This window comes from Protopterus annectens, chromosome 11.part0 (genome assembly GCF_019279795.1).
Source record: "Protopterus annectens isolate FY-2018-M chromosome 11.part0, PAN1.0, whole genome shotgun sequence".
In the NCBI taxonomy this organism is placed as follows: Eukaryota; Metazoa; Chordata; order Ceratodontiformes; family Protopteridae; genus Protopterus; species Protopterus annectens.
Window position 1 is genome coordinate 1,471,289,188 of NC_056745.1, and position 25,037 is coordinate 1,471,314,224.

At 40.2% G+C, this 25,037-nt stretch overlaps 1 protein-coding gene across 1 annotated transcript in view; it reads right to left on the reverse strand.

Annotated features, from left to right (window-relative positions):
* Nucleotides 1-25,037, reverse strand: part of LOC122815090 — a 96,279-nt gene that overhangs the window by 35,393 nt on the left and 35,849 nt on the right. The gene's annotated exons all lie outside the window — the stretch shown is intronic.

Below are 25,037 nucleotides of genomic sequence, written 5' to 3' on the forward strand. Positions count from 1 at the left end.
ACTTCATTTGCCCGACAGTTCATTTGACCGACAAGCATTATTGGCAAGAAAATGGGATATGCCCCCTTCCCTACTGCAGTGCGACCCTGGAGTTAGAATATATAGTTAGGGGGGGTGTTACTAAAGAATATTAAAGCAAAACTAAACATTAAGTGGGGGGCTTCACCCCCCACACCCCCCTAACTATATATTCTAACTCCAGGGTCGCACTGCAGTGGGGAAGGGGGCATATCCCATTTTCTTGCCAATAATGCTTGTCGGTCAAATGAACTGTCGGGCAAATGAAGTGTCGGTCAAATGGGGTTGGGCAAATGGGTGTCGGGCAAATGAAAGTTCGGGCAAACAAAGTAGACCCACTACAACACATAGCCCATCAGGAGCACCAGGAAAAGAAGTCCATCAACTACGGATGTCCTAAAGTTTTATGTTTAGTATTACTGACTGATTTTAATAATTGATTTTCTAGGAGATCATTAGTTAAAGCAACACTATCCTTTGTGCAAAATCAAGAACTGTAAAGGGGGCAGACATCTGACTATGTATTTACTAATCAAGTACTTAACATTACAGTGTGTGTGTGTGTGTGTGTGTGTGTGTGTGTGTGTGTGTGTGTGTGTGTGCGTACATGTGTGCGTGTGCGTGTGTGTGTGTGTGTGTGTGTGTGTGTGTGTGTGTGTGTGTGTGTGAGTGCATGCGTGTTTGTGCAAATGTGTGCATGTGTGTGTGTTTGATTTAATACTCTGATAACTTATATTTTGGATGTAAAATGCTTCTTCCCAAAACAATTACATATACTACAGCAATTCTGAAACAGACCCCTGGGCAGGTGTTATTTACACAATAACACATGACCCATTATTGCTTGCAGGATACAGTGCAGCAGATAGAAAAGCATGTAATTAATGAGCATTGCAGGATCTGTGCCAATCTGAGGTTTTATGTATTTAACGTTAATTTGTTAAGCTGGATAATGAGTGTGCTTGATGAATCCATACCAGTTATTACCATATCTGATGAAGGCTTTTGCCGAAAGTGCTTACTTATCCCTAAGCTCCATGACACTGATTTTAACTTTATTTTAAGTTTATTAAAGTTGCGTTGGTTGTACCTGCCTTCTCCCTGTTTGCTTGATTTTTGTGCCTTTCTCCTCATTCTGTTTTGGTCTAGCTGCATTTAGATGTTTTGGTTAATTTTACTCAATCTAGTTACTGAGACTTAGCTTAAATGTAAAGAGAGCATTCCCTCTGTACCTGGATGCTCTGCGTTTCATGTCTTCTACACTGTTGGCAGCTCTAGTGGACTCTCCATATTTGTCAAGGAATTCATTACCTCCAGGCAGATCCTTAGGGACCCACAAACTGAACTCAATAAAGCACGTCTTCTTTTCAGTGACTTTAATTACTATTAAATAAACTGGGATAGTTACACTTCCAATGTAGGATATGCCAAAAAATTCCTAACCATTATAAAAATAAATCCTTTGAGCAGCTGCTAAACAAACTTATTAGAGGACACAGCATTATTTTTTAACACCCACATTTTATTAGCACATACAGTTATAAAGCAAACAGTCAATTGACAAACAGGCAAAATCACAGACATAATCCTAACAGACAAGAAAACAGTGTTAAACTAATTTCTAAGAACAAAGGGGAAAAACCTCTGCTACTACATTATGCTCTATATGTCACACTACTAATCTCAGTTCTGCATGCCATATTGCTAATTACAAGTATTTGTTTGCCTGTATTCATTTTCCAGAGTCCCCTTAATGGTTAGAATTTACAGTGATATTGAAACAAAGCTAAGCTGGTAGGTCATTTAAATCACCCTTTTTAAGACATCAGTCTCATAGTGGAAGATCTTACCCAGAGCTAGTTTGCATCAAATCCCAGTGTCTCCATTTAGCATGACATTTCTGTCCCCACCTTCCCTATTTTCTCACTAACTCAAGGGATTTGACTGATTTCATAATATTCATAGCATCTATTATCACTGGTATTGTCTGCGATTTCCAGTTTCTAGTAAAGGCCTTTCTGGCTGGCAGCATAAGAAAGCTCATTAAGGCTTTTCTGTGTCCAGAGACGACAGCACTCTGTGGCCAACTTAACAGGAAGATGTCTAATTATTTCAATCTCCCCTCCATAGACTTTCTTTAGTAAATTGTTAAGGTCTTCCATAAAAGAGGATAGATTATCAAAATCCCAAAAACATGCTTATAAGTAACCCTTATCTCTTTTGTATACCTCCAACAGTTCCCTGCACATCTCAGAAACATCCTGGCTAATTTTGATGCTGTATAAAAATAATTTTTTAGGGATTTCCATCCAAAAATTCTAGACTGCCTTGGCATTGTCACTTTGCTTTATGCTTTGCGAGGACACAGCAATCTTGACCAGGTTCTTTCAAATATGACAGTTTCTTGCACTATTCCTCTGCTATATCTTTTCCCATTGAAGTCTGACCACAAGCTTGTGTCTTTCTCTTTTAAATTCCCCAAAAATCTATACAGCAAACAATATTGAATTTAAGGAGTATAAATGTGCCAAAATCAACATAATGTGTGGTAAAATATCAGAATCCACTTATGACTACATTACCCCTGACCTTAATACAGCAGCAGACTTTAATAAGGAATTCTACACCTATTTGAAAATGCATAGTATTTCTCACGATAACCAAGTATAATGGGAAATACAAAAATAATTCACCCTGGTGGTTCACCACCATAAGTTATCTCTACAACAAAAGAAACAAACTCCTTAAAGTATATTGAAGACTGAAAATCCATCTTCAAGGAAAATATCAAATGTTTTACAAAAAACTGAAAAACACCAGCAGGTTTATTAAAAGAGCCCATGAACTTTGGTTGGGTCTTGTTTATCTGTCCAGTAAAACCAAAATTAAGCACAGATGCACTGTAGTCACTGTAGTTACTGAATAAACTGCATTTATTAATCCACAAGATAAGCAATTTCATCTTAAAGTATTAACAAGACTTCATCAGCTCTACAATACATCCATGCTTAATTTTGGTTTTACTAGTTTGCTTTTATTTGTACCGGTTTTAGCTATGCTAGAAAACTAAGAAACAATATACTACATTGCTCTGAACTTATTCATAAGAGCACATCATATTCTGTGATAGTAGACATTGGCAACATCCTAGCAAACAAATTTAGCACCAACTTCACCCCAATACTTCTATCCATAGCACTGAAGTACTTAAATCTATTACTCCCCCAATTATCTCTAAAGGTTTTTTACTGATAGTGCTAACCAAGACAAGAAGTAGACCTGACAATATACCTGGTTGCTTAACTAATAGTGTTAGACATGGCCTTGTAGACTCCTTTGACTATTTAACCTAAGTTTGGCCACTGGTTCTGTCCCTGATGAGTGGCACACTGCAGTGGTGATCCTGCTCCATAAACGTAGCCTTACAATGTCTCCGATAATTACAGACCACAGAAGGTTTTATAACTGATCTCATAAACTATCATATGAAGAATATTATTAGATTTGAACCCCAACAATTTGGCTTTGTGAAAAGTAGATACTCTCTATTCAGTCTGATAAATTTCTTTGAAAAGATCATGGCATATCATCATGGTATAACTTGATCCGGCCAAGACGTTCAACACTATTACTCATGTTGGCATCACACAGAAGCTAAATGCTTTAAAAATGAACACAGCTCTGATAATATGGATTGCAAACTGGCTGAAATACATAATCCATACATTGCAAGTTGCAACTGCCTCATCAAAAAGTACAAAGGTGACCAGCATGCGTTCCTTGTGGCTCCATGCTGGGAACTTACCTGTTCTTTCCTTTTTGACTTTACGTCTCAGATCTCCAAGCAGGGAGCCAAGGTCTCTGGGTAAAAAACTTTGCAGATAACTGTAAACTAGTAGTTGTTGATAAGCCACCCTCTGACACCCTAACACTCCAAAATGAACTCTCTCTCATAAAATCTTGGTGTACTAAAGCTGGTCTCAAACTAAATATTCAAATGTGTAGTATTGTCACTTATGATGGAGAGCCCCTCCCCCACCACACTGTACAGACAACACATCTCTACATAATACAAATGTAGTCAAGGACCTAGGGACTTAGGCTGATAAGTCATCCCATAATCCACAACTTCTTTGCTCAGGAATTCTAGGCAAAGCCAAAATAATTGGAGGCAGAGGCCCCAAATCAAGGACAACATTTAAATATTACACTAAATTAAAAGGTTAACAGATGAACAGGTTTTGCATCAACATGCATTTTCTGCATATAAGAAGTATGAAGCTGCACAGTTTGGCACCATTGACTGTAATCTTCAGTAATTTGACAGAAAATTGAATATTTTATTAGGGACAGGGCAAAACTACGAAGCAAATTCAGGAAAGTTCTGCATAATCAGGGACAGTTGAGATGTGATTCCCTCTTTTTTGGTCAACACATTAGAAAAGTTATCAGGAAATCATTTTATTTAGCACATCTAATTGCTAGAAAACATCATCAAGACCTAAAGAGGTAAGCACTCATTTATACTAAGCACCGATCAGGCCAATGGCCTTTTTGGGATGCATGTCATTAAAAATAACAAAGAGTTAAAACAATTCCAAAGGTTCTTGACCAAAAAGATCCAAGGACTAAAATTCCAGAGCTATTAAAGAGAGGCTAGAAGCTCTAGCCATATATTCAGTGACTTACAGACATTTGAGCGGAGATGTTTGACTTGCTTAACAGCTACTAGAGACCCAGATGTCCTGGACCTCCTCTATCTCTTGAAGTCCAGTAACTCCACCAGTACTAGAACCAGGGAACCAAACCTTTGCCAGCAGATAAATGAAACATAGTAGGGGGGGGGATTATAAATCAGCACCTCCCTAATCTCTGGAATGACCTTCCTGATTGTGTTTATTAGCCCAACTCCCTATCTTCCTTTAATCACACAGTACAGTTCTTTAAGAAATCTTAACATAGCAGATGATTGAATTATCACTGCTGCAGGAGGTGTAGCCATTTGAGTTATATCCTGCCAAGGATATAGCAACCAGACAGATTCCAGAGCTTAAGAGCGGTTTCCACATGCCAAAACCATTATCAGCTCGAGCAGAGCCAAATAAAATCAACCGTTTGGCACCAAGTCCTTCAGTGCTTTCATGTTAACTGACAGAGATCAATGACAGATAAATAAAAATTAAAGTCCTCTCACTGGCAATAGAAAGTACATACAAATAAAGAGGCATGGAGTAGCTGCTACAGTGGCGATCGTTTCAGCATCTACTGTTATGGTAAGTTTATTTACACAGTTGTAATATTGTTCATCATTATGATCACTGTTGAAGCAGCCTTAGCTACATGTGGAGATGACTGTAGCTTATGCTGACTGGGAAGAAGATGGGTACGTGTCCAGGAGGCCTTGGTGAATGTTCCTAGCAAAGCCTGCTCCAGACCCAGAGAAAGAATCATATTTTAAGTGTTTTGTAAAGGTATAGAGGGAAAAGTTTCTGCTTTGAGAATAGTTCTAGAAACCACCCCTGTACAAAAAGTCACTGATGAAGTCAAGGCTGTTGTAGCATGTGCCTTTAACCATGCCTGGGATTGTCTTATTGTGTTGGGTATAACAAAAGGAAATAGTATGTGATAACCATTTGGTTTTGACTCAGATTGTCCTTTTTCCAACCTTCATAAGATATGATGGATAACTGATCTGAGTTTCTGAAAGTTTTAGTTCTGTCAAGATAATATCTGTGTTGTCTTTGAACATGTAGAGAAAGAATCTATTCTCCACTCATTTTAAGCTATCTTGAAACTTCAATACCACTTTAGGCATAAAAGAAGGATTAGTTCCCAAGGATAACCTGCGTTTGCAGAAAATGAAATAAGGTTGCCCCACCATGAGGGCCAGCAACTCTGACATGCTTCTTGCAGCAGGCAGCACAATCAGTAAAACTATTTCCATACTATGAACCTCAAATCACCTGGTGGGCTGATTTGAATGGATCCAAGAGTTATTTTTTCAAAAAAACATAAGATCCCAATAAGTAGAAAGTGTTTTATAGGTGGCCTGTTCGCAAACACACCGTTTAAAAACATTTTTAACATGGCAATGCATTGAAAGTAGAAGATCCATGGGGTGATGTGTTGAAGTGTCCACCGAATGAAACATGATAGAGGAGTAACAAAGGCCAGAGAATAAAAACTCACATAAATATTGCAGAACCTGAGAAAGACTAGTCTTATAAGGGTCCTGATTCATGTATTAGGACCAACTAGTAAATCTTATTTATTTATTTGACATTTGTTTACCGGGAACGTCCAAATGGGTCATGAGGTATCCATTTTCAGTGGAGGCCTAGGGGAGAAAAGTTCCAGTACATATAGTTAACAGAATAAAAAAATAGACATAATAAAGTCATAACATTCAAGCACAAATATGAAAACAACACATTAGTTTGTCTGAATGAGAACTTAACCGACATAGTAAAATCATAACATTCAAGCACAAAATTTGAAAAACTACACATTAGATTGTCAGAATAAAAACTCAACAGACATAATAAAGTCATAGTGTTCAGTCATAAATTATGTGGACAGTTTGATGATAGGAACATGCAGCATTATTTACATAATAGATGATTAGCATAATGATTATTAATATTTTAGAGGTCATGGAATATGGTAGCAGATTATATTGGTGAAGGTGTAGGATAGTACGAGTAGAGAGGGGTAGGATGTGATAGAGGGGATAGTAGGAATAGATGTGGAAAAGGAAGGAGTGTATATTTTCCATTTAGTCATATATAATTTCCTACTAGCAGGTTTCTTTGCCTTTCTTAATATTTCCTGCACATACTCAGAAAATATGTGCTTAAAAGGCATTAAGAGGCTCCAGCATGTGCCTTACACAGAACGAATAAAGTCCCTGTCACTATACTCCATATCGTATAGACTTCTTACGGAAGACTTATGCTTGGCCTACTGAGCAATCCAAGACCCAAACCTAATGAACTTTCGGCATATCCATAAATCAAATGGGTCTATGGCTACCCATTCTAGGGACCTAAATATGGCCTGTAACTTAAATAGGGCATGCTGGAGGGAAATATCTATCTCCTAGTGACTGCCATGTCTTTGGAACAAGCTACCAATTCATGTGAAACAGAACACCTCTATGACACTGTTAAAAAGGAACCTGGATGAGTGGATGGGGCATCATAAATTCTTATGGGGACAGTGCCTACAACCCTCCTGGACATGGGTAGTCATTACTAAATGCAATCTTGGGTACTGAGTAGCACTTTTATGGTATTACATTGGGTTGAAATGGCTAGGCGTAAAATGACCTCCAGGTCGATAGCCTAGTAATCTTCTATGATCCTATGATCCCATGAACTCTATCAACCAGGTAGTTAGTTGAAGCTGTTTCAGGCTGTAGTGTATCAAACAACCTCTGTCTTGTGTTTGTAGTTCCAGTCCGTGAGGTAATTAACCTTGGTCATTTCGAAATAAAGGAAGAACCACAACTGTTGTCTGTGTCTGAATGGAGTCTTTACAATGATTTTTGAGGAGTCCTTCTGAATCTTTAGAATGACCCTGGATATTAGTGGAAAGGGTTGAAAAGCATACAGGAACACACCTGTCCAAGGAAATGAAAAGGAATTTGTTTTCCAGGCCTGTTTGCAAGGATTCCTAGAGCAGGATTTTTCCACTTGTTTATTGTGGAGGTAATGAAGCAATGAAGCAGTGCAGATCTAGCACAAGTGTTTCCCACAGCTGGATCAAGTTCTAAAAGACCTCTGATTCAATTTCCATTTTTGAGGGTCTTTCATTCAAGGTCCTACTCAACTTCTCTGCCAAACAATGTTGCTCTGGCAGGATCTAATTTTCCTGTAGAGTGAGATTGTGCTGAAAAACTATATTCCAGGCTACCATGGCTAGTCTGCACGGACGGTAAGATCTGCTCCCCCACCCCCGCACCCTGTCTGTTTATGTAGCACATCACAGTGATGTTGCCTGTTGTGACTTGGTCCAGGGACCATAGTTGACTGAGAAAGTGGTAGTCATTTAGCACGTCCCACTCTTTTAAGTTTATTTATTAAGTCTGTCTTTTTTGTAAGACACCTCAATTTTACTCCCACAGACACTATTTCCCGGGCAAAGTTAGAGGTGTCTGTAGTTACAGATGGTGCTGGAGCTGGAAGGAAAAATCCTAGACCTGGATTCAGATAAAACTGGTGTCTCCATACAAAGCAGTTCCTTTTTACAAATCCTGTACCGATTGTAGGTACCACTGGATCTTCCTCATGTGAAGTCTGGCAAGACAATTTATGAGAATCATGGATGCCATGAATCCTAGTATCCTGAGAAACTCCCTTGCTGAAGCTTTGGACTGAGAGGAAAAACTCAGGAATACCTCTAGAGCTACTTTTTCCTGTGGAAGAAAAGCTCTTTTGAACCGAAGTATCCAGTGACACCCCAGTAAAATAATTCTATGAGAAGGAGTCAAACACAACTTTTGGATGTTCTGTTGAAACCCCAGCCTGTGAAGGACAGCTGCCACCTAAATGAGGGTCCTGGCACTTTGAAATAAACTCTGCAATGATAAACAAGGCATCTAAATAAAAAAAATGTGAATATCTTGCAGTCTGCAATATGTTATGAGTGGAACTAGATGCTTTGTTAATACCCTAGAGCTGTGGATAACCAAAAGGGTAATACAAAGAACCCAGACATGGGAAATCCAGACACCAAATCTGCTCTGAATTGGTGGTCAAGAATGCCACATACACAAAAGCCATAGATACAGCCAACCTGCTGGCAGACATGTTCAGTGAAAACCTCACCCCCCTGTCCCCCATCAGTAAACCAGGACATCTCCAGCACCTGCACTCCTCCTCTTATCACCAGGGAGCAGGTTATTAATGCCTTCTCAAAGGCAAAAAATACAGCCTCCATAGGACCCAACAACATCCCTAGGTGTGTCCTACATGAATTCAGGCAAGAGCGCAGAGCATCACTAGGCACCCTATTCAACCAAAGCCTATTCACCGGCTTTGTCACAGCAGAATGGAGGACAGCCACTGTCATCCCTCTGCACAAAGATGGAGTGTCCACTGACCCAGGCAATTATAGGCTCATCAGCCTAACTAGCCTGATTTGCAAGGCCACGGAACACATTAACATGGACCTTATAAACAAGGACATTGGCAACTTTCAAATGCTTGATCCCACACAGTTTGGTTTTATCAAAGGGAGATCATGCCTGTTAAACTTGGTCGCCTTCTTCGAAACAGTCACCAAAGCCATGGATGAGGGCAAGACAGTGCACACTACCTACCTTGACCAAGCCAAAGCCTTTGACACTATTCCCCACCTGCGCATAATAGACAACCTTTCCCAGCTAGGCATCAACCCATATATTACCAGATGGGTAGGTAACTGGCTCACTGATAGAACCCAGTCAGTCAAAATAGGTAAAGCCACCTCTTGTAGTAGACTTGTAACAAACAGCGTACCCCAAGGATCGGTCTTGATGCCTCTACTGTGTGGGATATACCTTTCTGAGGTGCAAGCTAAAACCAGTGGTCTGTAGCTGACCACGTTTGCAGATAACTGCAAGCTGGGCACTGTCATAGATTCCCCTAGTGATGTGAAGATCTTCCAAGAGGGCCTTAACCAAACTAATGACTGGTGCCAGAAGCATGGCCTCAAACTGAATCCAAGTAATGCATCATTATCCCCTATGGGGAAAATGGTGTCCCCAATAATTATCACATTAATAACAATGTACTAAGCATGCAATCAGTCGTGAGGAACTTGGGTACCCAAGTTGATAACAACCTGACTTTTGACCACAATGTTGCCTTCATTGTACAGAAGGCTTTCTACATTGCCCACCTCATAAGTAAGGGTATTTCATCCAGGAACAAAGTGGTCATAACATCCCTGTACTCCTCCCTTATCAGACCCATTATTGTGTACAATGCTCCCTTCGGCATGTACCTTGCCAAGCACATGCAGCAGTTGGAGAGACCACAGAGGTTTCTGACCAGGAAAATCCGGGGTCTCAAACACCTATCCTATACAGATAGGCTAAAAGCCCTGTCCCTCTACTCAGTCTCATACAGACTGCTCAGAGGTGACCTGTGTGTGGCATACAAGGCCATCTCAGACTCAGCTTTGATGGGGTTGCTGCATATCCGTAAGTCAAACACCACTTGTGTAACCCACACGCAAGGTCTCAACCTGGACTGTGACATTAATAGAACTTGTTGATGGGATAGATTTGTGTCCCAATGACTCCCCCATCTGTGGAATAGACTCCCTCTCCATGTGAAGCAGAGTATCTCACTCACCCTCTTTAAGAGAAACCTGGATGACTGGATGGGAAACAGAAAATATACCCCTGGGATCCCACCTGTGTCCCTGCTGGACAGGGAATACAGGTGCTGACTTTGTGGGAACATGGGTGAAATTCTTGGCTAGGCTTATAAGGGCCTCCAGGTCAATAGCCTAGCATCATCCTATGAACCTATAAATCTTAAGAAACATCTGAAATCTGAGACTACAGGAATATGATGATAAGAACCATTTAAATCTAGAATTACTAAGAAATTTAAAGGGGAATCATGGGTAATGGGTTCTGAAGAGATATTTTGAAGTATGGGAAAAACTGGTTTAGAAAAGAAAGATCTAAGACTGGTCTTCATGATGCTTCTTTCTTTGGTACCAGAAATATTCTTCAATAAAACCTTTTCCTATCATAAAAAGAGGAACAGCCTCTGTTACCTCTTGACTTATGTTGACTGAAGGACAGGAGGGCAAGAAGAAGTTTGATCTAAGAGAATCCTTTGAAAAGGCAGAAGGGAGACTCAATGCCATGTGTATTCCCTGATGGAGAACTCTCAGAACCCATTTCTCTGAGATTATCTGCTGCCAAAGAAACAAATGGAGAACCGGATTCTGGGTGAGGTTTAAAGGCTTGCCAGGGTGATGGGGGCATTCTGGAGACAGTCATTTAGACTTGGACTGTCCTTGTTTCTGAAAAGTGCTATTTCTTGCTTTTTAGAGACCCCTTATCATTGTTTTTGAATGTTTTTTTCAAGAAGCTTCCTTGTCTGCTTGTTTTGCTTTTTTATAAAAGAAAGGCTGAAAATCAGAGTAACCGCCTGAATAAGTTTCCTTCTCTCATCACACTTTTTTCATGACATTAGCAGCAGATGGTCCAAAAACTATCTCTCTATCTAAATGAGAGTTCACAATAACAGCTTTAACATCATTGGGTAGATTCTTTATATGTAACCAAGTAATCTTTCTCATGACAGTTATAGTGGATCTTTGTCAGTTTATTGAAAGAACACTGTCAAAACCTATATGGTTGAGACCATATGGTCAACAACTCAGTTAACCAAAAAGCTAACATAAACCCTCACAACACTTGCCAGCAACACAATGTTTTGGCAGAGGGGAAAACCTCACTGTACCCCCCCACACCTCCTGCTAATTATTTATACCAACTTCGAGATCACAACTACTGTGGAGAAAAGGGCGAATTCCATGATCCCTACTGTACCACAATCTCAGTCAGAATGGTTTGATGAACCAAACTGTCTCAGTAATAAGGGTTTAGACAATTTGGTCCTTCAACTAACTGACAGAAACCCATTCTTGTAGCAGCAGTTCTGGAAGTGGCATACGATGAATCATAAACATACTTCAAAGAGAATTTAGTCATCCGAGACACAGAATAAATATGATTATTCATACAAGATTTTCCCTTAGAAGTCAGAAAGGTGGCTATAATGTCCCTTATATTCTCAGTGACATCAAATGCAAAATGCAAACTTTGCCATATAAGTCTGACAATTAACAATTCTAAAAATAAGTGTGGTAGGAGCATATTCTATTTTCCCAAAAATATCAAAGGAATTGCCATCCTTATCAGAGGGCAAATGATCATTTACCAGATGTTTAGCAGTAGCAGGATTTACTGTGGAAATCACTGCAGGGTCGGATCTGAGACTGAAACATGAAAAAACAAAAATGCGTAATTGAGAAACTTTATATAATCTATGTGCTTCCTTATGGTCAGCAAGCTGGCTGTCAGCAAATTACAGGATATAATAACAGCATTCTCCATTGCAGGAAGAACAGGAGAGGGCTAGAACATTCCATATATAATAAATCATATTTTAGTCCAAGGAGAGTGAAATATCCCTATGCTCTGGATATGGTTTCAGAAAAAGAAAATTCTTCTACAGAATTATCAGAAGTAATGCTGTCCTCAAAATGGGAAGTTGTCCCCCTAAAATCATTTTCCTGTTCATTATTCTGAGAATCTTCAGAAAAATTAAAAAATATATTTATTTATTTTTTATAGAAACCCCGGAAGTAGAAGGATAAAGTGCCTGAACTAATCACTGAGAGCTAAACCCAATAAATCATCCTTCTTCAAAATAACAGTGACAGGAAAAGATAAATGTTTAACTTTCTGCTTCTTTTTGACAAAAATTTCTTTAGAAGCATGTGACAAAAGGACAGCACAACTAGCTGGAATTTTATAAATAAGTATATATCATTGGTGGATAACGAAATGATCTATACAAGATGCTTGTGTTACAAATATATTAAAACTGTATGTCATGTATATATCAAACTGCTTGGTGTGACGTGCGTATTGAAAAGGTATTTGCAAAGTGCTGTATTTGAAATGTAACCACAGTGTGCCCTACTGGAAGAGAACAGATATGTACATGGAGTGCTGTAACTGTTTAAATGTATATATTTTAACAGTGGAAATTGGAATACAGGAAGTTAACCTCAGTCGAACAAACCTTAGAAAAATATCTGTAATGAAATTACTTTATAGGACACAATAAAGAGGCCATCTTTAAAGTTTTCAATGCACCCACAAACACAGAATCTGTGTTAGGAAGTGTTCTGTATTGTCCTTGGAGTGAACTAATTGCTACTTTTGAAGCATGAAGGAATGCAATTCTTTTATTACTTCCAGCATCTGCCAAAGATCTGAGGAAAAGTCTTTGTCTGTATATTTTTACAGGGTGATGCTAAATGCTGCCAGCTTCTAGCAATGGGGGTTCTTGCCTGGGAACTAGAAGTCAGATGACCAGAAATGATGTAATTCTGCAAGCTAACCTAGCAGTAATATCTTAGATATTAATTTTATAAGTCTCTTAGTGAGACTGAGCATTCTGTATTCGGTCTTAGACCTGACAAGAACCATTCACCACAACATCTGCCTTACTCTAATGAAGAAAGTTTCTAGGGAACACTATAGCTCTCTCAGATACAGTCAGGAATATAGCAAAGCTTAGTTTAAAATTTGTTTTTCTTTATTAGTGTGAGCCTGTACTGCAATGTTATTTTAAATATTTCCAGTGATTCTGAACTCTGATGTCACTGTGAATATATATTTAGTATTGTCTTTTTTTTAAATATTTCTTCTTCTTCTTTTTTCTTTCAGCTTTTCCTGGTTAGGGGTTGCCACAGCAGATCACCTGCCCGCTCATGATTACCAGTGGAGTTTTACGGTGTCGAGTTGCCAGCCCGGGCCCAACCTTCCACGGAAGGCACACATATGCACGCACTCACACCTAGGGCCAATTTAGAGTGTCCAATCCACCTACAGCATGTCTTTGGGATGTGGGAGGAAACCGGAGCACCTGGAGGAAACCCATGCAGCCACAGGGAGGACATGAACTCTGCACAGAAGGCACCCCAGCCAAGGATCGAACTGATGAACCTCTTGCTGTAAGGCGGCAACACTAACTACTGCACCACCGTGGCTGCCCTTCTTTTAGTATTTATTATTAAATATATTTAAACCTTTAACTGTGGCTGATGGCTGATCTGTGTAGAGATAATTAACTTTTGAGAGTACTTGCATATTTATTTGGTGGGGAACTCCTAATAGCCTTGCTCTTGGTCACTATCATTTGTACTAATATTAATATTACACAGTAAGATTGGACACCTTTTGTTAAGAGCCTTAAAGTAGCTGATAAGGAGTGACTGGTGACAGTGGAAACTACCTTATAGTCTGGACAGAAGGGGGCATAGCTAGCAAACCTGTGCCAGCCTTTCCCAGGTGTGTGTGTGTGTGTGTGTGTGTGTGTGTGTGTGTGTGTGTGTGTGTGTGCAAATCAAACCTCAAAGAGTGTGCGTGTGTCAGCTACTTGGGCAAGGGCACAAAGCACTGTGTAAACACAGACGGTGCTGGAGGTCTTGGCTTGGTCACTCAGCTGAGACCTCAACTCTATAGCTGTGCCAGTGTGGAGTCTTATTGGGGATCTGGAGGAAGAGGGAGAAACCAGCCACGGACTGATTCTGGTATATGTGTGCCCTTAAAAGAAATTGCACTTGATGCAGTGATCTGCATATGAAAATACTGTGTATGTACCTGTTATCCTCCCAGTGAATGTCCCCCACTGGTGATAGTGGTGAGGACTGAGGCTCCTTGATTACTGGTTGGCAGTGGTGGGTTACCACAAAGCAGATCAAGTCCTATCAGGCAAATCATCCCTTGGGGACAGGCATCCCAGTTTGGCTAGCTAGAGAGGTTTTCCTTGTTCCTTCTTCCGTAACTGACAAGAGTGATTCTCACTTGCCCACCACAGGCACTAGAACAGCCACAAGCATGTGTTTAACCTCCAGTCCATGGTGGCTATAGTGAGTGGACTGAGGAAACAGAAATGGCCATTGCAAAGTCACCCATCTGTGGCTCAGGCAAATTTGAACCCTGCTGAAGGAGCAAAAGCTGTTTGGAAATTTTCTTCTTTTTGTGGTTGGAAGAAGGAAGAGCTGTGAAGCCAGTAATTTTCTTACATTGTTAAGCTGCAAAAGATACTTGAAGCACAGTTAAGATGAATAACAGTAGTCAATGACATTGGTAAGTATTAAAAAAGTAGATTTTTCACCATAAAACAGTAAAAACATTTTAAATGCTTACCACAGTGCTCAAAAGTAAGTTAACACAAGTTTTAGTTTGGCAAAACAAAAGGTAAGTCTTATTCACCTGTAACAACAGATGTTCGAACTTCTCACTGCCACAGCGGCATAATGAGTTCTGCGCCTGCACAAACCCACAGCGGCATAATGAGTTCTGCACCTGCACACACCCACAGTGGCATAATGAGTTATGTGCCTGCACAAACCCACAGTGGCATAATGAGTTCTGCGCCTGCACAAACCCACAGTGGCATAATGAGTTCTGCGCCTGCACAAACCCACAGTGGCATAATGAGTTCTGCGCCTGCACAAACCCAAAGTAGCATGATGAGTTCTGCGCCTGCACAAACCTACACTGGCAGCTTTCCAGAGCTCAGAATCCCCTCCTCTGACTATTTGTCATAGCTACTGACTAAGCCCCTCCCATCGCATGAAGCCTTACTCATGCCACAGAAAATCAGTTATTTAGGCTTTTACTGCTAAGTAGAAAGAAACAAGAAGGGCCAGGAGCTAGATTTGCCTGAAACCAACCAATTCACAGCCAAGAAACACCAACACAAACAAGCAAAGCCAACCAACAACACAACAAGGTTGGATACAATTGAACTAAATATAAAACAAGGGGGGAGGTGGGTGGGTGCTGTCACTGAGACAGTGCAGAATTCAAACATCTACTGTTACAGGTAAGAAGGAATTACACAACTGTACTGCATTCATTATTCCCACTGCCTCTGTGAAATATGGGGAGATTCCCAAAGCTTATCCTACCTGGGATGTGGAAGGATAAGGATCCAGGAGTCCCTGGAGAAGGTCCTAGCAATCCAGGAGCCCCTAGAGAAGGGTCCTAGCAATCCAGGAGCCCCTAGAGAAGGGTCCTAGCAATCCAGCAGCCCCTGGAGAAGGGTCCTAGCAATCCAGGAGCCCCTGGAGAAGGGCACTTGCAATCCAGGAGCCTCTGGAGAAGGTCCTAGCAATCCATGAGCCCCTGGAGAAGGGTCCTAGCAATCCAGGAGCCCCTGGAGAAGGGCACTAGCAATCCAGGAGCCTCTGGAGAAGGTCCTAGCAATCCAGAAGCCCCTGGAGAATGGTCCTAGCAATCCAGGAGCCCCTGGAGAAGGGTCATAGCAATCCAGGAGCCCCTGGAGAAGGTTCTAGCAATCCAGCAGCCCCTGGAGAAGGGTCCTAGCAATCCAAGAGCCCCTGGAGAAGGGTACTAGCAATCCAGGAGCCCCTGGAGAATGGTCCTAGCAATCCAGGAGCCCCTGGAGAAGGGTTCTAGCAATCCAGGAGCCCCTGGAGAAGGTTCTAGCAATCCAGGAGCCCATGGACAAGGGTCCTATCAATCCAGGACCCCTTGGAGAAGGTCCTAGCAATCCAGGAGCCCCTGGAGAAGGGTCCTAGCAATGCCTGTTCTGGCATTTGAGAAAGAATCCAGTCTGTAGTTCTTTCTAACATTATGAATAGAGGACCAGGTTGCTGCTGCTAGAATTCTTCTAGATTCCACTCCTTTCCAATATGCCACCAAACAGGATAAGGCCCTAATGTCATGTACCGTAACCTTCCTGGAATAGATTTACTGTAGTGGGAGTAACAAACAATAATGGCAGAGGAAAAACAATGAACAATCATTTTCTTAGAGACAGTTTGGCCCTTCTTTGCTCCAGAACAGGGAATCAACAACTATTCAACTTTTTTTTTAATTTCTCCAAATCTTTTGGGTTTCTAATATGATGGTGGGAATGGACCCCATTCCTAAGTTAAAGTACGATTAAAGTTCATGAAATTAGTATTGTTTCAATCTTTGATGTCAGCCAGAAGTGCTCTTCGCAGCATGCGCAATATGCCCAGTAATGACTCCTTCTGCAATTTGTATGGAGTTACATGTATCAGTAACATATCTAAATATGATTGTAGATTATTTTTCATAAAATCTGTTGCTCCTACTACTATTGGAAATGTCTGGGTATCTTTCTTCCACATTGCTCTCATTTCTGCCTGCAAATCTTGATATTTTATGACTTTGTGTCTCTCTGTACACAAGGCACTGTAGTCACTGGGTGTAGCAATTTCACTGATGAATGCTACTTTTTGTCTTCTTTTCATGGATTACTATATCTGGTTTTATCACATCTACTGTTGGTAATGGGTGATCCTATGTGATGCAGACTTCATAATTTTCTATGATGCTTTATGGCTCATGATTTCAGTGTTTTTCAGCTACTTCAATATTATAATGTTTGCGCAATCCCCCAGTGCAACAGTCTTGCCACATTATTATGCCTTTCAGTATATAGTCCTTCTGCTTTAGTATGTCACAATCAGCAATAAGGTGTGCAACTGTTAGCAATTCTGTTTTACAAAACCTACATTTGTCTGTTTCTCCGACATGTTCTATGGACTTTGTAAATGAACGTGTACGTAGCCCACTATCTTGGCCCGCCAATATTAACCTTTCATCTTTTGCTTTGAACCTCTCCTTAACCATCCTGCATTCGATCCTGAACAACATGAGGTTGTTACAGAAGTTTTCTATACTTACAACTATATTTATGCTTTTTCCACATTTCTTGCCTTCTTATATGGTCCTTCACCTTATATTCCTTCTTTTGTTTTTTGGCACATTCAGTTGCTTCCTTCCATTCCTGCTTGATGCCGATATGCTTCTGCTAGACTAAACAAGGAAGTCTTCTGATTTATTCTCCTCATGTTTCAGAACATTCACTATGTTTGGGTCTTGTGAGGCCAACAGATATGTATGCAGTCCTATGATTGCAGATCTATGAATGCAATCAATTTCAAAGAGACCCATCCCTCCTTTGGAATGGGGAATATATAATCTCGGTATCACAGATTTTTATAAATCATTTGGTGAACATGAAGCATCCTTGTTTTCTTATCTAATCTATCCAACACATTTTGGGGTCAGTCAGTCACTCCAAAACTGTAAATTAGGACAGGAAGAACAAATTGATTTATAGCTTGAATTTGTTTCTAGATGTCAACACTGTTTTCGGGATTAATTTAAGTCTTCTAAAATATTGCTGACTGAGTTTTATTCACATTTGTTCATGTTTTACTGTTGATCTTCCATGAATTCCCAAATATTTATACACTCCCCCTTGCTCAAGTTCTTTTATATCACATTCGTGTCCCAAACTGATGTTTTCTTGGTGCTGCAGTTTTCCTGCTTTAAAGGTTGCTTTTGCACATTTATCAAGACCAAATGACGTTCTTTTATCATCTGAAAATTTTTGACTATTTGCAGTTGTGCTATCAGTTCCTCATCTGATGAGCTATGTAATTTTAAATCATCAACAAAGAGAAGATGAGAAATCTTTACACTTTGTTGCTTTCTGGGAGCCAAATTATAGCCATGACCTAATCTGTTAAGTAGACAGCTTAATGGGTTAAGGGCAAGGCAAAAGAGCAGGGGTGACAGAGACTCACCCTGAAATATCCCCCTTTGGATTTTTATCCCTGAAATAATAATTTGCCCTTTATCATGGCTTAACTGCAAAGTGGTTTGCCACTGTTTCATGGTCGCTGCAATGTAGTTTATCAGTGTAGGGTGCACCTTATACATTTTTAAGTACTCTTTTATCCATGAATGTGGGATACTGTAAAATGCTGTTTTGTAGTCTATCCTTGCCATACTTAGATTCCTCCCCTTTTTACAGTTCCCCACTATGATGTTATTTAACAACAAATGATCCTTTATTCCACATGACTTTCTTTTATTACTGTTTTGTTATATTGCCATAATTGAGTTTTCTTCTAAATGACTATAAACTCTGTTGACATCAATTCCAGTGTATAGTTTATACGTTGTGGGAAGGCAACTTTCTTTAAGGGCTTTATTTACTTCTATCACAGTAATCCCTGAGCTGCCTGTGCACATCTAAGTCATGCAAAATCTTCTCTCCCTTGTTTATAGGTTTTGGAAAGAAAACTGGGAGACTGACGGCTTGATTCAGGATAAATTCAAAAACAACTGTTGGCATGAAAGGAAGATTAGTGTGTAAAATAACATTGTCGTTTTGGAAAATCAGATAACATTAGCCGACCATGAGAGCTTGCAGCTTAGATCTCTGTTTTGCAGATATCAGAGCAATAAGCAAAGCAGTTTTCCACGTAATAAACTTAAAATAATCCAGAAAGGCATGTTTAAAAGGAGATAAGGTCAATTTTTCAAAAACAAAGTTGAAATCTCAAGGAGGAAGAATTTGCTTTAAATGGGATCTCAGGTGCAACACTCCCTTCATAAACTGTTTGACTACAAAAAGAGAAGAAACAGGGGGATCCCTGAAAAGACAGATGTGATGGCTGCAAGATGCACATTGATAGATGGATAAGATAAGCCATTGTTGAGTAGCTCACACAAATATTTAATAACTTGAGGGGTAGACACCATACCAGTCCCTCTGATATCGGTTAGGCACCACATAGAAAACCTTGTCCACTTATAAACATAACAATTTCTAGTTGCAGGTTTTCTTGCCTCCTTCAGTACTTGCTTCACATCCTCATGGAACAAATGCCTAAAGGGTATTAAACTAGAAACATACAGGCTGTTAGTAGCAATTGCTCTATGTTGAGATGCACCAGTTGCCCCCGACACTTTGTGAGCAGATATGGAGAGTGAGGAAGTTTGTGGTAAATGCTGTTGGCCCAGTCCATTAAAGGGAGAACCAACTTTACCTGGGCCAAAAGGTGGTCACCATAATGATCTTGGGTAACTCTTTCTGAATCTTCACAAGTACCTTGAGTCTTGGTGTAAAAGGTGGAAATGCATAAAGGAACACTGACGTCCAAAGGACCGAGAATGCATCTGTCCTCAAAGCATGGTTGCATGGATGTCTCACACAGAATTTTTTTAACTGGATGTTTTGAAAGGAGGCAAACAGAACTATATTAAGTGATTCCCACATCCGGACCAAATCTCTGCAGACTTCTGTCCTGAGTTTCCGCTCATGAGGCTCCGTCTGTGATGTGCTTAGTCTGTCTGCTACTGTTTTTCTCTGATGGGATGTATGAGGCCTAAAGCAACAGAGATTGTTGTAAAGCTAGCTCCCAAGCCATCACTGCCAACTAGCGAAGAGGGTATGACCTTGTGCCCCTTGTTTGTTCAGGTACCACATGCCTGTGGTTTGTCTGTGACCAATAAAAGGGAACTTGAAGACCATAAGTGGTAAAGAACATTTAAGGTCTGAATTACTACTAACATGCAAAGAATGCTCTGCACCTGGACTCCCCAGGCTTCCGAATATTAACTAAAACTTTATCCACCCCCCCTTAATAAATCTATTGACATACCAAATAAACCCCAAAGAAACATAAAGGGTGTTACTGCTCAATGTTAGGAGTCTAAACAAGAAACTTCATACCCTATAAGCTCTCCTCACTTTGGAAAATACTGCCAGCTATGCCATTACTGAGACATTGGTTTAAATCCACAGAAAGTACTCTGGCAGTGCAAGGTTTCAATGCCTTCCACACATTTAGACTAAAATTACACAGGCAGGGACAAAAGGTGGAGGGGTGTTGATCTACATTAGCAACAGGTATACCCCCAAATCGATTAAACAGGATGGTGCCTTAGAGTTTATCTATGTGGAAATCACCACAGACAAAATCCCATACCATATCCTAGCAAGCTATGGGTCACTCTCTGTCTTCCGAGAATCTATTAGCATGTACGTAGACCTACTGGAGATACTCGCCAGTAAACCAAATACCCTATTCATGTGAGACCTTAACCAATCCATTATAGACTGAAAAACATATACTGCCTCAAACTCACAGACACAGCAATTCCCAGACTTTACTAACACAACAACCCTTGACCAGATAGTGTGCACACTCACCAGAGGTTCAACCATAGTGTACCTAGTACTCAGCAATATGGGACGGCACTACCCCCCCCCCCCTGGTGTCACATCTCACTGGAAAGGTTGGGCCACAAAGATGTCTCCTTACAAATAAAAATCAACTCAGTTACCCCCAAAAAATCATGTAATAGTTAGGAACTATTCCAAAGCAAACTACAACCTACTAAGTGATAGTTTGACAAAATTCAATGCCCCTCCTCACCATAACTTCACAACAACCTATGTGGCATTGTTCACAAAGACACTGTATAACCATGTAAATGGCTGTATAGAGGCTGATGTACCTACTAAAAGTAAGTCCAAAACAAACTCCCAAAATAAAACCAATTGGTGGAATTCTAACGCTAGTAGGATAAATAACAAAGGGGGAAAAAAAAGTCATGGCTAAACTCGGAAGAACAACTCTCATAATGATAAGAGCTCTCTAATTAAACTAAACAGGAAACTAAGATGACCAATTAAGTCCAACAACGCCAATTATGAGGTCAAGATAGCCTCACAGACTAAAGTCATCCAGAAGGCCTTCTAGAGCTATGTCCAAAACCTCAAAAGCAGCACATGTCACTATACTGAAATGGTGGTCAATGGTGCCACCTTCACTGAGCAGAGCTGACAAATTTAACTAATACTTCACCCTTGACTCCCCCTGACTCCCATCATGAAATACCTACAAGCATACCCTCCCCAACTATTAGCAGGAGCAGGTCCTGGTGGCTCTCACTAAGGCCAAAAACACAGCCTCAGTGGGACCCAGCAATATCTTGCAATCCCTCCTATATAGATAGAAACATTACCTATCAGAATCACTTGCGTCACTTTTCAACTCTATCTTCAAAACAGGCTTTGTACCATGACAATGAAGGATGGCAATCATTATCTCTCTTCACAAGGTTGGACCATCAACTGACCCTGGAAATGACAGACCCATGGGTCTGACTAGTCAAATATTCAAAGCCATGGAACAATTTATCATGGAAATGATCAACTAAGATATAGGCAACCTTCAGACACTGGATTCAACCCAGTTTGGTTTTGTCAAGGGAAGGTCATGCCTACTAAACTTGGTGGACTTCTTTGAGGAGGTCACTGAGGCAAAAGATGAAGGGAAAACAGTGCATAGTGTCTAGCTGGACCTGGCTAAGGAATTTGATACAATAATCCATTTAGGTGTAGTTGGCAAACTCACTGAACTGGGCATAAAACCCTACATAGCTCATTGGATTGTCAGATGTCTCTCAGACAGCACCCAGGAAGTCAAGATTGGTGAGACCACCTCCACTAAGAGACTGTTCACCAGCTGGGTACCTCAGGGTGCTGTGCTGCAACTGCTGCTATTTGGCACATACTTCTTAGAGGTAAAGGCTAATGTCAAGGGCCTTTTTCTGACCAAGTTCACAGATGACTGCATACTGGGAGCAATCATAGATCCCCCCCATGACACAACTATCATACAAGAGCATATAACACAGACAATTGACTGGAGCCTAAGTCATAGATTAAAACTCAATGCCAAGAAATGCATTATAGTGTCTTTTGGGAAAATTCCATTGATAAAACTCCCCCTGAGGGTTGACCTCTTAGTCAGGGATCTGGGAACATATGTCAACAGTAATCTGGCCTTTGACTAACATATGGCCAAGGCAGTGGGAAAATCATTCTATACTACCCAACATATAAGTAAGGGCATAGCATCTAGGTCCAAGGAAGTTATACTACCACTATATTTGGCTGTTATCAGACCCATCAACAAGTATAATGCCTCCTTCGGCATGTATCTGACCAGACAAATACAACAGTTAGAATGCCTACAAAGGTTTCTTACCAAGAGAACCCAGAGTATAAATACATTGTCCTATATGGAGCACATTAACACCCAGTCCCTATACTCTGTCTCCTACAGGTTACTGAGAGGTGAGCTATATCTGGCATTCAAGGCATCCTCAGATCCGGCTCTGATGGACCTTTTGCACATCAACAAAATAACAGCATCAGGACCACTAGATTGAAGGATTTAAATTTTGCTTGCAAAATAAATAGGACTTGTTGGCGAGACAGAAATGTCTCAGAGGATCCCCGTGTTCTGGAACAGGCTCCACATCCATGTGAAGCAGAATCCATCCCTAACTCTAGTTAAGAGTAATTTGACCAATGTATGGAAAATCAGAAATTCAACCCAAGTAGCTAAATGGATAGATACAGCCTAATGCTTAGTTGGACCTGGGTTCCAGTCTGTAGCAGTGAAAAGATGTCAGTAATTTTTTGGAGAACTGGAGGTTGTCAAAATGGTTAAGGTGTTTACTTTACAGACCCAAGGTGCAGGGTTTGATTCTCACATGGGGTAATTGGCTAGGCTTAAAATAGCCCACAAGGGTAGTGAGCCTAGTTACTAACCTATTGGTTGGGAGTTGACATAATGATCAAGTGTATACCTCATAAACACAAGGTACGGGTTTTATTCTTGGGTGGGAGGTTGGCATAATGGTTAAGGTGTTTACCTTACAAACACAAGGTGCAGGGTTTGATTCTCACATGGGGTAATTGGCTAGGCTTAAAATGTCTCACAAGGGCAGTTAGCGTAATACTAATCTATGAACCTATGAACCCAAGGTCTGGCCCCCATGTCTCTGACAGACTGAGGCAGACAGTAACTATGCCCATATACACATACACCCCCCCCCACATTACCTTTAGAAACCTCCTGACTAACATACCCCCTCTTAGTAAACACCAATGATACATTCATTGAATCTGCTGGACGGACCCCCCCACACACACCACCCACACCCACAGGCCTTTTACTGATGAAGGTGAAGCTAAATTAATATTTTACCATATTTTACTCCAACAGTGGAAAAATCCCTGGAAAGGCAATAAAAACCCCATAACCTTAAAATGAAATGCTATGGCTCATGTCAAGTATTTAGAGTTCTGATATCTTGTCCTTGTATCCATACATATTCTACCTCACTGATTTGTTTTTGGTGGTAAAACATCTGTGGGGGGAGTAACTGCATTCCATTGAAGGAGTGGATTAGCCCTCCCCTCATCTAAGCTGTTCTCCAACTACTTTTGCCTTTGTGGCTCCAAATTCAAAAATCTCTTCTCTACCCCATGACCCAAGTGTTCTCCCCATCTGGCTGCTTCACTCTACAGTAAGGTACACTGCATTTCTGAAATTCTTAATAGATATGCTTTATTTCATTCTGGTTCAACCTTGTATTAGAAACAATTACAAATAAGCTTCTACTGTGCTAAATGCTGGCTACGTGTTGCCTTTCTGCTGTTGATAAACAAATCAACAAGTTTCTACTGGCTTTTTTGCTCTAGGATTCACTGCTAGCATTTTTCTCTACTGTACTAAATGCTGGCTAAGTATCATCTTTCTGCTATTAATGTGTAGCAATTACATTAGCAAGTTTCTACTGGATTTTTTACTGTAGGATTCAGTGAAACTATTTAATTTTTGCTTTAAGTACTGCCCAGTTACAACAAATAAATTTGTATTGTACTGCCATCTGGTTAAGTATTATTTTTTCCTCTCTGCTGCTAATCTGTAGCATATATATATATATATATATATATATATATATATATATATATATATATATATATCCATGTTTCTCCTTAGTTCTACTGAAGGTTTCAGTTGAAGTGCCCAATTTTGTGTTATATGAACAGCACAGTTACTGGTTAGACTAGTCAATTGTTAATAATATGAGACATTTCTGTTTGTGAAAAGAGTTTGGCCATTAGCTATTTTTTCGTATATGTTACAGACTCAAGCTACTTATTCTAAAGTGCTTAAATATCATATTTACAGACTGTATGCTGTGTAGAGTGGGAACTAACTGAGGTAGGCGTTCTACCTGTCCTTCTAAACTCTGTAAACCTCCATCTCAGTAATCACACACTTGCATACCAACACATATCTCGTTAGTTTATTTTCCTTTTGTCCTTCTAAAGTGTGGAAGCCTCCATAGGTTGTTTTTAGTAATCTCAAACTTGCATACCTAGACAGGTTTCCTTTCAGCATCCTTATTTTCCTGTTTAAAGGCTATAAAGTAGAAATCCACAACTGTGAAATAAAGTGCACAACTCATGTTTGCCAAACACTACTTAATACAACAGAGTATGTGGACAAATAGTGCTTTATCTACCTAGTTCAACCATTAAACATTC